Source organism: Pipistrellus hanaki, assembly GCF_964339955.1.
Source record: "Pipistrellus hanaki genome assembly, chromosome: 8".
NCBI classification, from domain to species: Eukaryota; Metazoa; Chordata; class Mammalia; order Chiroptera; family Vespertilionidae; genus Pipistrellus; species Pipistrellus hanaki.
In genome coordinates, this window is record NC_140510.1 from 36,465,711 (window position 1) to 36,480,957 (window position 15,247).

Consider the following 15,247-nt stretch of genomic DNA (forward strand, 5'->3'; position numbering starts at 1 on the left):
GGCACCCAATTATTCACTGTTGAATAGTTTAGTAATCATCATGTAACCTTTTATCTGAGTGTATTTTCTTCATATTAAAGTATATAGTAGGTGAAATAGCTATGTATCAACATGTCCATTGATATAGTATTCTCCTTTATGATATTGTGGTTAATATTTTTCATGTCCATATTCTATCTAAAAAGTTTTATCTTTTAAAAAGAAAACTTATTTCAAGATTTTGGAAGCTTTCTTCTTCTAATCTTTCCTATTTTTCAACTGTGAAAATTATTTTATAAGTTTTTCTTAAGAAAAACATTTCATATAACTGTTGTTAAATACCTCATTAATTGCACTTCTTTAGACACTGGCTTGCAAAAGACTATAACTGAGGCACTAAATACATAGCAACCTTGACTATAAGCAAAGGGTTGTTTTCTTCCATGATATAAAGTGCATCCTTTCTCTAACTTGAGCGATTGTCAAATGCTTTAGTAGGTTTTAGGTGTGTACTGCTTCCACTTTTAATATTAGCCATGACTTATTTCTCTTCAATGTAAGTCAACTGTCCAAATGAACACACTCCTGGAGACTCAAAAGTGGAAAAAGTTCTCACTGATATAGGCAACAATTTTCAAAACAACTCAATATAAAACCTGTAAATATTTCAATATAAAATGCAGTATTTGCTGGGACCGGTTTGGCTCAGTGGATAGAACGTCGGCCTGCGGACTGAAAGGTCCTGGGTTCGATTCCGGTCAAGGGCATGTACCTTGGTTGCGGGCACATCCTCAGTAGGGGGTGTGCAAGAGGCAGCTGATCGATGATTCTCTCTCATCGATGTTTATAACTCTCTATCCCTCTCTCTTCCTCTCTGTGAAAAAATCAATAAAATATGTATTTTTTTAAAAAAATAAATAAATAAAATGCAGTACTTACTAAAAGAAAGCACTTTTTAAAATACTCAAAATAAGTTAACACAAGATAATATTTGAAGTAGTCCTGATTTAAACAAAATATATTGTTTAAATATATTCTTAAGAAATCAGAACACAGCACATGTGTGTGTGTGTGTGTGTATGTATATATATATCTTTGCAACCCAGATATAAACTCTCCGTTCAACAAAATTCTTTGTATACAGCAGTGCCGTGATGACAGACTAAAATGAAAAACTTGATTTTTTTCAATAAAAATATGTTCAGTTGAACAGTAAATAAAAGCCTCTAAAATCATGTACTATCATTACGCAGTTTTCATGAATAACAGGTGTATTCTGTGGTATTCTCAAGAGTAGTTTTTTACCTTCATAGCTAAAAGTATTTTACATGTATAACAGTAATAATCTAGGAGTCACCTCAATAGTTCATTAACACCTAATGCTTCCCATGAACTATTTAAGTGACCTTGGTTAAATCATAGTCTGAGACTCGATCTCTTCATCTATAAAATGAATAGTTTTGTCTAAAATTTTAACACACTCTCTAGCTTTAATGATATGTGATTCTGAGAAAATATTTTTAATTAAACTCTATTGTTTTTACTCTAGCAAACAGAGAGATATTTTTTATATCAAGAAATGCATTTCCCCTTAAAAGCTTACTTGTTTAAAAACTAGATAGTAAAACATATTTATGTTCCTCTTTAATGAAACACCTCAATTTGTACTGAAATATGATAAGTACTGTTTATCTACTTTAGGTGCATAAAAGCTCAATTTATTGGCGCATAAGAAAGAGTTCTGAATACTAGAAGGTCACAGCCTGTGTGCTGAGCTGCTAGCAAAACATCTATGATGCTACAAAGCTGCCATTTTTCTTCCTTGACAAAGACTCCATCTGCCACTGAGCCATTTACAGCCTCCAAGTCAGAATATCAATGATTTCCAACCATTCTGTAAGCCTGCTTTCACCTTGACATCACCTCTCTAATACATCTGAAGCAGATGATACATATATCCCCGACTACAGGCATGAAACCCGTGCTTTATTCACCTGAGAAGTATTTAAGCTGCCCTCTAATGTGCCATTTTTATTCATGCTGAGTTGTAAAGGAATTTTAAAATGTATATATTTGCTATAATTCTTGTTGCTTTACTTACATGCTTTAAATCAGATATGTTTGTAAAACTTTAAAATCTGAAAACACTGACTAGGTGGTTTTCAATAATGGCTTAGTAACTATGACAACAAAACTACATCATACTTTCATTTAGTACAATCTGCTATAAAAATCATTGCATTAAGAACATTTTATTTCCTTAAAAATTGAAGACATTAAAGCAATGAAAAAATGTTGATAAAGGGTGTAGTTTCGTACTTGAATCTGTGTTCTTAACATTGTAAACAAGTGAAACCCATTTACCTAGCAATAAGAAACCCAGGCAAATTTTCAGTTCTATTTTGTTATTTTCTATCATTTTGTTTATAAAGCCTTAGAAACAGATTGCAAACTACCAAGAACATTCAAAAACTCTTTTTCAATCTCTTTTAAGTAAAACTAGTATAATCCTTAAACCAGTAGAAATAGCTTATTTAAAATATTATTTTTATTTTAAAGTAATCATCGATAAAATAATGAATTAAGGCCTATTACATGCAATACATTAAGAGAAGTACAAAAAAAGTTTAAAACGATATTCTTGGCCCCATGTAGAAGAAATAAATGCACTCATGAAAAAAGAGCTAAAAAGACAAAGCACTGACTGTTTAGTGAGAAGTATGTTATACAAGAAGGAATTCTAGGTTACAGGTTAGGATAGGGTCTTAATCACAAGGAACAACAACAGCCTGTAATTATTGGAATGGCGAGTCTAGGTCAGTGGTCGGCAAACTCACTAGTCAACAGAGCAGCAAACCACGGCCCACGAGCCGCATGTGGCTCACAAGCCACAGTTTGCAGACCACTGGCTTAGGAGATTTAAGTCTAATTACATATGTGCTCTGAACCAGCCAAGCACTTACGTTACTCATGTAACTCTAGTAAAACCACTTATTCAACTGTAAAGTGATAGCTAACGTCTTCCTGCGCTAGCACGCTATGATAACAGATATCACTAGTCTTGATGTGAAATGGTTACAGACATTAACTGACTCTAGACTTTAAGTGGCACTTCAATTAGGTTGAGAGAAATGAAGTAGATAGGACATGACTAACTTTGAATGGCTTTGATAATTACAGGTAATTCAATTTAAGTACAAAATGGGAAGACATTGAAGAAGTTGCGATACAACTGACTCTATGCTATGGCAACATTATACAAAAATATACCACAACAGAACTGGAAAATTAGAAAATGTATTTGTTATAGTATTTTAGATCTAAATTTATGCCAGCTTTACTTCCATCTAAGCCAGGGGTGGGGAATGTCCAGCTCTCATTTGATCCAAGGCATTAGGAGTGAGTTAATTAAACCTTTGACCAATTATCACAGGCTAATTTTTAAGTTGATAATTTTGTAATTCTCAAGAATGATGTTATAAATATTCAAATAGCCCTTGACAGAAAAAATGGACCCCACCCTGATCTAAGCTAAAGAGAGCACTAACTAGGCACTGTGGCTTCCAGCAATATCCCAAAAGAAGGAGATAATGTCTTTAGTACCTTTCCATATCCATTCTCCTTTCCCTCCTTCTCTTGTGTCTCCTCTACTGGGGAAACCAGAGCTCTCAGACTGCCATAATTATATAAAACTACATTTTTTTCTTTTTGCAATGGAGTACTGTCTTCTTCCCTGAAGCACTCTGGTTATATCCCTACATTTGGTTCTAGACTGCCATGAAATCTTTCATTCTCCCTTGTCACCCTATGCATCTTTTGATTATCAAATTAAAATAATTCATTCAATATTTTAAGTAATCAAAATCGTAGGGGATATTTAATTTTAAAAAGGGTGATTTTGTTAACTTGTATGAGTTTCAAATTGCTAAAATGTATAGCCCCTACATGTTTTCTATATGTTTATCCATTTTGGTTCAATCTGACAGAGTCTCAACACACTAATGAGCACCATCATAGGCCAGTTTATTGCATAAATACTGCTGTGCCACTATTGTGTACTAGGCATTTTAAGAGACTCTAAGGGGATTGCAAGAATAAACGAAACATAATCTATGCCTTTACTAGTTTTTAAGGACTTTACAAACTAATAAGTGAAACAGCGAAACACACAGCTCATCTCATAAGGCAGATAAAGATGCTATAAGAATATTTCGGAGGAGAAGGTGAGAGGTAGAAGAAGGTATAAGGGAATAAATAGTGATGGAAAGAGACTTCACTTGGGGTGGTGAACACACAATACAATATACAGATCAAGTATTGTAGAATTGTACACCTGAAACCTATATAATTTTATTAACCAATGACACACAAATAAATTCAACAAAAAAGAAAAAATAGCAACAAAAAAAAAGAAATATGAAACCCACAAATGAAAAAATATTTGAAGTCCTATGAGTCTGTTAAAAAAAAGAATATTTCTGCCAGAACCGGTTTGGCTCAGTGGATGGAGCATCGGCCTGCAGACTGAAAGGTCCCAGGTTCGATCCCGGTCAGGGACATGTATATTGGTTGCGGGCACATCCCCAGTAGGGGATGTGCAGGAGGCAGCTGATCGATGATTCTCTCTCATCGATGTTTCTGACTCTCTGTCCCTCTCTCTTCCTCTCTGTAAAAAAAATCAATAAAATATATTTTTTAAAAAAAAGAATATTTCTGAAACTTGTTATGTATAGGACCTTATAAAGAAAAAATGTTTTATGAACACATGTTAAATGAAATTATAATGTTACTGAAATTCATAGAAAAGTAAAACTATGGATAAGAATAAACTCTTCTCCTGGCTTCAGTCTGATTCACTCATAGTACTAAAGAACAAATTTATAAAATAAAAGCTATAAAACTAAGGTTTTAAATTATCACATGATGTTTTGCTAAAATGCAATCATCATATTCAACATAAATATGGTACTAATTGCTACTTCCCATTATTTTCCAACTAGAGGCCTGGTGCATAAAAGTTCATGCACTGGAAGGGGGCGAGGGTTTCCCATAACACAGCCTGCTCCCTCTCACAGTCCAGGAGCCCTCAGGGGCGGGAGGCAACCCAACGATCAGGGGAAGGTGAAACCCCATCACACCTCTGCTGCTGCAACTGAGGGCAGTGCAAGCCTCGGCCAGCCCTGGTTACCTGAGCTTCGTGCAGCCCTGGGCAGCTGGACAGCGGATATTTGAGGCTTGCTTGCACCTCAGGCATCGGCTGGGCAGCCGCCATCCGAGGCTTGCCTTTGCCTTGGGCTGACCCCCTGGGCAGCTGGGAGGGCTGAGGGGACTGGGCGCCACCATCTGTGGCTGTGGGCACCACCATCTTTGAGGGTGTGGGAGTCAATTAGCATATTCCCTCCTTATTGGCTGTGGGTGCCGCCACCTTTGAAGGTGGAACAGTCAATTAGCATATTCCCTCCTTATTGGTGTGAGGGTCAATTAGCATATCCCATCTTTATTAGATAGGAATACATTTTTGTTTCGCAGGACTATCTTACAGTGCAGTGTTCCCTAAACAATTTGAAATTCCCACCAATTTTTTCTACTCACAAATATGAAGCTTTAATTAAGCTTATTCTTATGTCATCTGATCTTCACTTGGTACAAATGAAGCACTTGTACAGATCAAATTTAGTTTTGTTCTTTACTCATTAAACATAATTAAACATAAGCATAGCCTTGAAAGTTCATGATAATAATTGGTTATAAGGTAAGCATCCCAGATCGCACAAGAATAGGCTTATATTAATTTATTTCATATTAACACCCCAAATTTTAAATTCTTATAGCAAATTCTTTCTCTTTCCCACAGAAAATGTATCTATATACTCAGATTCAAAGAATCCAGTGTTGTGAAACAATGCTATAATAAAAATAACAGCTACCAGAAAGGCAGAAATGGTAGGGAGATTAATTTCAACTGCAAAGGGGATACAGAGGTTTTATGGGGGAGGTAGCATTTGAGGACAGCTGTGACATTTGAGTTTAGTGCCAAGTGTGCACGTTTAAATTTCCTTTCAGTGAGATTAACAATGAAACTACAAAACAACCAAAATTTTAAAAGACATGTAGGAATATTAGCAAGGGTGTTAAAAAAAAATCATGAATTTTAAGAACAAAAGTTGAAGAGTGTTTTTCTGAGAGGTTTCTTTCTGAGAGGAAAGAAAATTGCAAGCATCAGATGTGCTATTCACAAAATGACTGGCCTACTTTGCATCTAGAAAAGTTTATATGTACTGTCTTACATTATGATGGAAATGTATCTATTGATGGTATGTTTTTTAATACATTCAAATAAAGACAGAATCAGGAATATTTATATCAGTTAGAGGTGTTTTTTTTTTAAATAAATTTTTTATTGATTTTTTACAGAGAGGAAGGGAGAGAGATAAAGAGCTAGAAATGTCAGTGAGAGAGAAACATCCACCAGATGCCTCTTGCACACCCCCCACCGGGGATGTGCCCGCAACCAACATACATGCCCCTGACCAGAATCGAACTCAGGACCTTTCAGTCCGCAGACCGACGCTCTACCACTGAGCCAAACCGGTTTCGGCTATATCAGTTAGAGTTTTTAAGACCTATGAAATGCTAACTTGGGTATCCTTTTGATGCTATACAATAAGGAATTTTCCATTTTTAGCAAAACCTTTTCTCCTTCACAGTTTTTCTTGGTGTATTTACAGAAAAAAAGAATGAGTCAAATATCACAATCCCAAAACTCAATCTATAATACCCACTTCTCAACTCTAAACCAGTTTCTGCAGAATATATTTGTATTTTATCTGCTATGTTACTAAAGTTTCTGTAATGTACATCTCACAGAAATTGCATTGGTGTTGTAGAAAGTGTGAGAGGAGGAAAATGATGTCTAACAGATTAAAGTTTAAGTCACTTCAATTAAGAAAATATTTCCTTGCTGATTACAATTAAATACACAACACACACACACACACACACACACACACACACACACACACACAAAACGGTCAGGTAGCTCAGTTGGTTAGAGCGGTGTCCCAATATGCCAAGCTGCAAGTTCAATGTCTGGTCAGGGTACATATAAGAAGCAACCAATGAATGCATAAATAGTGAAACAACAAATCAATCTCTCTCTCTCTCTCTCTCTCTCTCTCTCTCTCTCTCTCTCTCTTCCTTCTGTCACTAAAATCAATAAAGAAAATTAAAAACAAAGAAACAAAAACGGAATTGGATATAGCCAGACCAGTGTGGGCAGAGTGATAACCTGAAGTTATTAGGGACTTTCTATCTTATATTGCCTTGCCCATTCTTAGTTTGTGATTTCCATTTTTTATCCAATTATCACATCCACATTTCAGCCAGAAAGGAGAAAGGTGGAGAAAAAAGAGAATACACCTCCTTCCATTAAGGATACTTTCTGCAAGTTGAACATAGTACTTCTGCTTATGTATATCTAGCTAAAACTTAGTCACATGACCATATCTAGCTGCAAGGGAAGCTGGTAAGTGATATTTTAATTCCATGTAGTGATATGCTGGAGAAAAAAAAAATAATAGAGGAAGAAATTGGCATTAGGGGACAAGGATCAGCCATGGTTATATTTTACCTGTTACAGATGACTTGACATTTTAAATTTATTATATAACACTAATATTTCCATTAGTATACACATTGTAAAATTAAACAGTAATTCCTTCTAAATTTCAAGTTTTAAGTTAAATATTACTATTGTAGAGATTAATTATAATCTCAATAAAATTTAAGTAATATTCATAATAAAATTACCAAGAGGACAAAAGGAATTTTAATAAAAATATAAAAAGACACTTTAATTATTTTAAAACTTGCTTTGTAACCAATCATTAAGTATATAGTAAAATACTAAACAAAATTTTTTTTTTAAATAAAATATAGCCATTGTGTTAATAAGATTATATATAAACAAATTTCATGTAAGTAAAATTACATGTATACTCTCAGAGAAGGCAGGATTTGAGAAGATTTGAGAAGAAATAAACCTATGACTTTTTTATTATACTTCCCATAAAGTCTGTTTGAAAATGTTTTTTCTATGCAATTTATTTCATGACTGAATAACCCATGGCTTAAAAGCAATACTCACCCAGTACCTGTGTTTTTAAAGATAATTTAGGAGTCCTTTGCCAAGCCATTTTTTGTCAAGTACAGCTTCATAAGACCATAATGTATTATGCATCTAATATTTTTGCTGCTGATTAGATAAGAAGTGGTAGAGTTTATTTTCACTTAGACTTTTTTGTTCTAAATCAAAGTATAAAATGTCTTTTAAAAATAATTAAAATGTCATCACAGATTGAAGATGGATTGACAGATGTGTTCAGAGATTTTTAATCAAGTAAGAGGTGATAACAAAACAGGATAGTGAAAATTATAATAGGATAAAGCAAAACCAGTTTTAGGCCAAGATTTCACACTATGATGATGATCATGAAGGGTCAAAAAATTTAGTATGTATCATTTTCTGTGCTGTGCTTTCTCTGCATTACTTCATCTAATATTCACAACACTTATGATATAAATATTATCTCTTCTTTAGAAAGAAGACTAGATCTTAGACTATGTAATTTACTCAAGATCACAACAGCTATATAAATATCAGAGCACAAACTTAAAAGGTGTTTCTGATCCCAGTTCATGTTCTTTTACCAACACACTCAAACTCCCTGGACCTTGGTTTTCTCACCTGTTATATATGAAAAATGCAGCATAGTCTAAACAGTTCTAAAGTTCATCCTCACCTTTTAAGATGTTCACATTCTAGTGAAGTCTGGGACTCCCTTCCCCCAAATAAAAGCACATTAAATCAATAGACCTAATCAATCTCCTTGCTGGAGCTTGTGCAGCCAATCCTCTTAAATGTATGTAATACATCATTTTACAGGTGAAGATACTAAGGCACACAAAAAGAGGCTGACTGAAGGTCACATACCTAACATACAGTATTTGAGCTCTCTCTTATTCTAAAATCTATGCTTTTTTTATACACCCTGTTTCCCTATGATTTAATTTTAGATCTTCATGTATTAATACTCTTATTTCAATTTTAATATAAGAAAACTAAAGATACCAATTAATTTATCTCTTTCTGGGATATTTATGATTACTGGAAAACATCTGCTTAATACTCATTTGCTAAGTACAACTGGAAAATATGTATTAAAATATGCAAAATACAAGAGCAAACATGTTATCAATAACATAGGATTAATAAAAATTAAGCATTAACAAACTACTAGGGAAAGAGAATCACTTTCAATTAGGACGATTAGGGAAGGCCTCAGAGGGATGACTACATGTGGACAGGGCATCAGAAGAAATAAAAGCCTTAAGGGGAAGAAAAAAAAAAAAGAATATTCTAGAAAAAGGGAATGGCATGAATCCAATTATGGAGCCAAAATGTATAGTTGAAGTGGAGTATGTAGTCCACACTGGGTACCTTTCTCTTGATTGTAGGTATTTGGCAGGGAAACATGTGTGAGCTAAACAGATAAGGGATTTTGAATACAAGGTAAATAATCTGTATTTGATCTTAAAATGAGAAGTCACTAAACATCTTCAAAGAGAAAAAATTTTAAATGTCCACTAGTTTTAATGCTTTAATAAGATTAAACTGAAGAGCATATATAAATCTTAATGGAACTAATGTTGGCCAAAAAGCAGTATCAGAAGATTTTGGTATTTCTATGGATTGTAACATGGGGCAGGGGGGTGGGAGTGGGAGGGAGACAAATAAAAGTTCTCTGGAGTTCTGAAAATTTCTGAGAGAAAAAAATCAGGTGTACATTATATAAAATATAAATACTACAACTTCAGCACTGAACCAATCTATAATATCCCCCTCTCTAACCACAACTTTCTGCTCTTTTAGCTCTTACTTTATCATCTTATTTCATCAGCTTCGCTATCTCTGATTAGTCTTTTAACCTTTCATTTTCTCTAAGTACTCACTTTATTCTAGCCCCATAGTCAACACTTGAACTGCTCTCTCAATAGCACTCTCAACTGAAGTCAGTGTGGAAATCTACCCTCTTTTCTTCACTCAGGAGGATGGAGAAATCCTCATGACCCTGACATTATTACAAAGTAAGAGCTTCAATTTTCAGGCATGTAGGAACCTCTCAAATGAATACTTCTTAGTCTTTAACTTATTTAATATCTGATAATATTGAATAGCACCTCTCTTTCTGAAATACTTAAAATTTAGAATTGCACTTAAATACTCTGTAAATATTACCCTCAAAATGGACTGTTAGAGTCAGCATTTTTATTTATTTATTTTTTTTTTAAAATATATTTTATTGATTTCTTACAGAGAGGAAGGGAGAGAGATAGAGAGCTAGAAACGTCGATGAGAGAGAAACATCGACCAGCTGCCTCTTGCACACCCCCTACCAGGGATGTGCCCGCAACTGATGTACATGCCCTTGACCGGAATCGAACCTGGGACCTTTTCAGTCCGCAGGCCGACGCTCTACCACTGAGCCAAACCGGTTTTGGCAGAGTCAGCATTTTTAAACTAAAAAACAAAACAAGGCCAAAACCGGTATGGCTCAGTGGATGGAGCGTCGGCCTGTGGACTGAGAGGTCCCGGGTTTGATTCTGGTCAAGGGCACGTACCTTGGTTGCAGGCACATTCTCAGTGCAAAGTATGCAGGAGGCAGCTCATCGATGTTTCTCTCTCATCAATGTTTCTAACTCTCTATCCCTTTCAATTCCTCTCCATAAAAAAAAAAAAAAATCAATAAAATATATTAAAAAAACAACAACACCTTATTCATTCAAAGGTAATTTTAAACTTCCTTGATTATAAAAGCACTAGATATTAAACACAATGCTGCTACATAAATATATTAATATTTTGTTGTAAATTATCAAAGCAATAAGTACTAATTAAGAAAAAACAAACAAGCAAAGAGCTACAAATCAGAAATAGCAAAAATGCTCCCTTAGGAAAATGAACATGCTATAAACATCTACAGAGTCTATGATGAAAAGCCGTTACCAATACAATAAATTTTCATTTTGCCATCTAAAAAATGTTAAATTTAATAATGAACAGATTTTCAAAAAAATGTTAAAACATAAACACAAAAATTAGATATAGATATAGATATAGATATATAGATATAGATATATAGATATAGATATAGATATAGACATAGATATATACTAGAGGCCCAGTGCATGAAATCCATGCACGGGGGAGAGGGTAGGGGGTGTCCCTCAGCCCAGTCTGCACCCTCTCCAATCTGGGACCCCTCGAGAGATGTCCGTCTCACAATCCAGGACTGCTGGCTCCCAACTGCTCACCTGCCTGCCTTCCTGATTGCAATTAACCACTTCTGCCTACCAGCCTGATCACCCCCTAACCACTCCCATGCCAGCTTGATTGATGTCAATTTGCTCCCCTGCCATCCTGTTTGCCCTCAACTTCTCTCATCTGCTGGCCTGGTCTCTCTCAACTGCCCTTCCTTACAGGCCTGGTGCCTCCCAACTGCCCTCCCCTGCTTGCCTGATTGCCCACAACTGCCCTCCCTTGCAGGCCTGGTCCCTCTCAATTGCCCTCCCCTGCTGGCCATTTTGTGGTGGCCCTCTTGTGTCCACATAGGGCAGGATCTTTGACCACCTGGGGGCAGCCATCTTGCGTGTTGGAGTGATGGTCAATCTGCATATTACTCTTTTATTAGATAGGATAGAAGCCTGAAGCAAGGGTGGGGGCCAGCTGGTTTGCCCTGAAGGGTGTCCCTGATCAGGGTGTGGGTTCCCGTAAGGCAGCCTGAGCTAGGGGCCTGTGGTGGTTTGCAGGCCAGCCATGCCCCCTGGTAACCCAAGCAGAGGCCTTGGGATGTGGAATTTATTTACCTTCTACATTGAAACTTTATAGCCTGGAGCGAAGCCAAGCTTCCTGCTCACTCTGTGGTTGGCAGCCATTTCTGTTTGGATTTGTTTACCTTCCATAATTGAAACTTTATAGCCTTGAGTGGAGGTCTATGCCAGCTAGGGCAGGCAAAAAGCTTGGCTTCCGCCATTGCCAGGGAAACCCAAGCCTCCCTCCTGCTCTCTATAGCTGTAAACATCTTGGTTGGGTTTATTTGCATACTCGCTGTGATTGGCTGGTGGGCATGGCTTGTGGGCGTGGTTGATGGGTGTAGTGGAGTGATGGCTAATTTGCATATTACTCTAATATTATGTAAATATATATATATTGCATTTTTAATAATTACTGCTTCTATACTTATAAACATCTAAAATAGGATTAAATAAGCAGCTTTACTCAAATACTTTACTCAAAATGTATGTCTGTTATTTAAAACCAGAGGCCTGGGAGGAGAAACCAAGATGGCAGCATACGGTATACACCTATACATGCTGCCTCTCACAACCGCATCAAAACTAAAACTAAAAGACAAAACATCTATCACCCAGAACCACGGGAAAGCTGGCTGAATAGAAGTTCTACAACTAGAAGGAAAGAAAAAAGAGCATTGAGACCGGGTAGGATGTGCACAAGAGCAGAAAAGCAGAGATATGGAAGCATGCGAATCAGGCTGGTGATTTTTCCTAATGTGAAATCACTGTAAATATCTTGTCATTATTTAGGAAAAGCAAAAACTAAAATGATGATGTTTAAATTATGATTCAGACAAAAATATGTTAATACAATTTCAGTTATAAATTAAAAGTAATTTTCATTTTAAATGTTTTAAAATCATTTAAAGCAACATTGTAAAAGTCTTTAATAACTATAAGTATGAGTTTGATTCATTGAAAATAAAAACTTTGAATTGCCTATTGAAAAAACAATACTTTAAAATTATAAATATGTGCTAATTCAATTCTCACTTTCAAAGAAAACAAAACATCTTAAAAGCTTAATTTTGTTCTTACTGTGATCAATGTAGTCAATCTTGTGACATCACTGTTGAGAAATCTGCAATAGGAAAGCAGAAACAGAATTTAGCTGAATCATACTTAAGTAAGCAATTTCATAAACTAAAAAGCTTAGAATTTCTCTTTCTTTATGCAATAAGTATATTTAAACTGATACACAGTTGTCAAGAAAAGTGCAATTAGCACAATATAAATAAGCATAAAACACTTGAAGTTTATTTATAGGCCAATGGATTCATGCACATTGAAAGGAAATTAATTAGAAGGTGGCTGTTGGAAAGAGACTGGGCAAGAAGGGCCAGACACGCCCTGGAGCCAACTCTGGCAGTCCCTCTGTGGCCAGCCACACGTCAGGTGAAGCTGGGGCTCGAAGGGCATCTGTGGAGTAAGCGAGTAAGCAGGGTCCCTCAGCCAGTAGCTCGCTGCCGCCCTCCTGTAGCTTCCTCCACCCTCTCTACCCCCCACCCCCCTCATAGGTTGCTGCCCTGCCCCTTCCTGTAGCTCTCTGCTGCCTACTTAAAACTAGCTGCCCCACCTCCTGCTGAACCGTGATCCAGTCGTTCTGCGGTAGGTCATTACGCTTTACGGTGTAACGACCATTTGCATATTACATCTTGATTATATAGGATGTCCTTCTTCGGCACCTTGACCCTTGCTATTCTCTCAGCCTGGAGCAACTGTCCCTCATATCTTTATATAGAACTGTCTAACTCACTTCATTCAGATCTCTTAACAAATGCAACCTCCTCAGAGAAGCTTGTACCACCAGATATTTTTAGCTAAAAGTTCCATGTGAGAAGATAACTGAAGCACAAGTATAGGACCTGAGACCCACTAAGTACTCGGTAAATGAATGAATGAATAAGTGAGTAATAACTTAGTGATTTCCTACTGCATCTAGCACTACATTCAGAAGGAAATATAAGTAAAAATTTTTACAGTTATTATTAAGAAAATTATGCCATAACAACTTATACATTTTAAAAAGTCACTGCAGGGAAAGTTTAGGAAGCTTTTTTTTTTTTTTTAAATGCAAGGTGGGGTGGTGTAAAAGCAAGCTAATTACTAGTGTGAGATCTGGAGACTGAAGATGAGGAAATGCAGAGAGAATGGGAAACCCAAGAACCAACTTAAATGGAGAAATAAAAGGACTAGATGCTAGATTAAGTACAGAAACAAGGACAGCAGACAATGAAATATTACCTCAAAGGTTACCATAGGCTACTTAAATGCAGATGTTTCCCAATAACAGGTGGAAAACGCAATTTAGAATAGTTCAAGATTTGTAAATCAGCTGGAGAAACCAAGATGGCGGCATAAGTAAACACCTAACTGCAGCCTTACACAACAATTTCAATAAAATACAACTAAGATACAAAATGGACATTACCCAGAACTACAGGAAAGTCAAATGACTGGAAATTCTACAACGAGAAAACCAGAAGAAAAATCAGAGGAGCTGTAAAAGCCTAAGATACAGAGAGACACGTTGTGGGCGCGGAGAGGACGGAGCCGGAGAAGAGGGGGAGGCTGAGTGCCTGGCTGGCGTTCCCTAGTGGGAAGGAGATAAAAGCTCTGGTCTGTGCTGAACCCCAGTTCTGACAGCACTGAACCCCAGTTCTGGGTGAGACCCTGGGGACCCAGACACATAAGGAAGGAGTCTGGGCTGTAAGGCGGAAACTCAGGGGAGCGGAGAAAGGAAGTCCCAGAGGTGCGCAAAAATATTACACAGAGTCCTAAAAACAGAATGGAAGATCGCAAGAATCAAGTCAAAGATTTGGAACATACAGAGCCAGAAAACACTCCTCCGCAGAAGCAAGAAGATAAGAGAATCCAGAAAGTTGAAGATAATGTAAGAAACCTCTGGGACACTTCAAGAAAACCAGCATCAGAATTAGGGGGTCCCAGAAAAAGAGAGAGAGCAAGATACCAAAAGAATACTGGAAGAAATAGTGACAGAAAACTTTCCCCACCTGGTGAAAGAATTAGACTTACGAGTCCAGGAAGCGCACAGAACCCCAAACAAAAGGAATCCAAAGAGAAACACACCAAGACACATCATAATTAAAATCCCAAGAGCAAAAGACAAAGAGAGAATATTAAAAGCAGCAAGAGAAAAGCAGGTAGTTACCTATAACGGAACACCCAAACTATTGTCAGCTGATTTCTCAACAGAAACCATGCAGGCCAGACAGGAATGGCAAGAAATATTCAAGGTGATGAATAGCAAGAACCTACAGCCAAAAATACTCTACCCAGCAAAGCTACCACTCAGAATTGAAGGCCAGATAAAGAACTTCACAAATAAAAAAAA

General features: G+C 36.5%; 1 protein-coding gene across 28 annotated transcripts in view; it reads right to left on the reverse strand.

Annotated features, from left to right (window-relative positions):
• The window catches only part of BAZ2B (bromodomain adjacent to zinc finger domain 2B), a 217,844-nt gene that overhangs the window by 141,560 nt on the left and 61,037 nt on the right, over nucleotides 1–15,247 (reverse strand). For all 28 annotated transcript variants that reach the window (XM_084891495.1, XM_084891487.1, XM_084891484.1 and 25 more), the window contains exon 2: nucleotides 12,931–12,973. The gene's annotated coding sequence lies outside the window, so the exon portion shown is untranslated. The remainder of the gene's footprint in view (nucleotides 1–12,930; nucleotides 12,974–15,247) is intronic.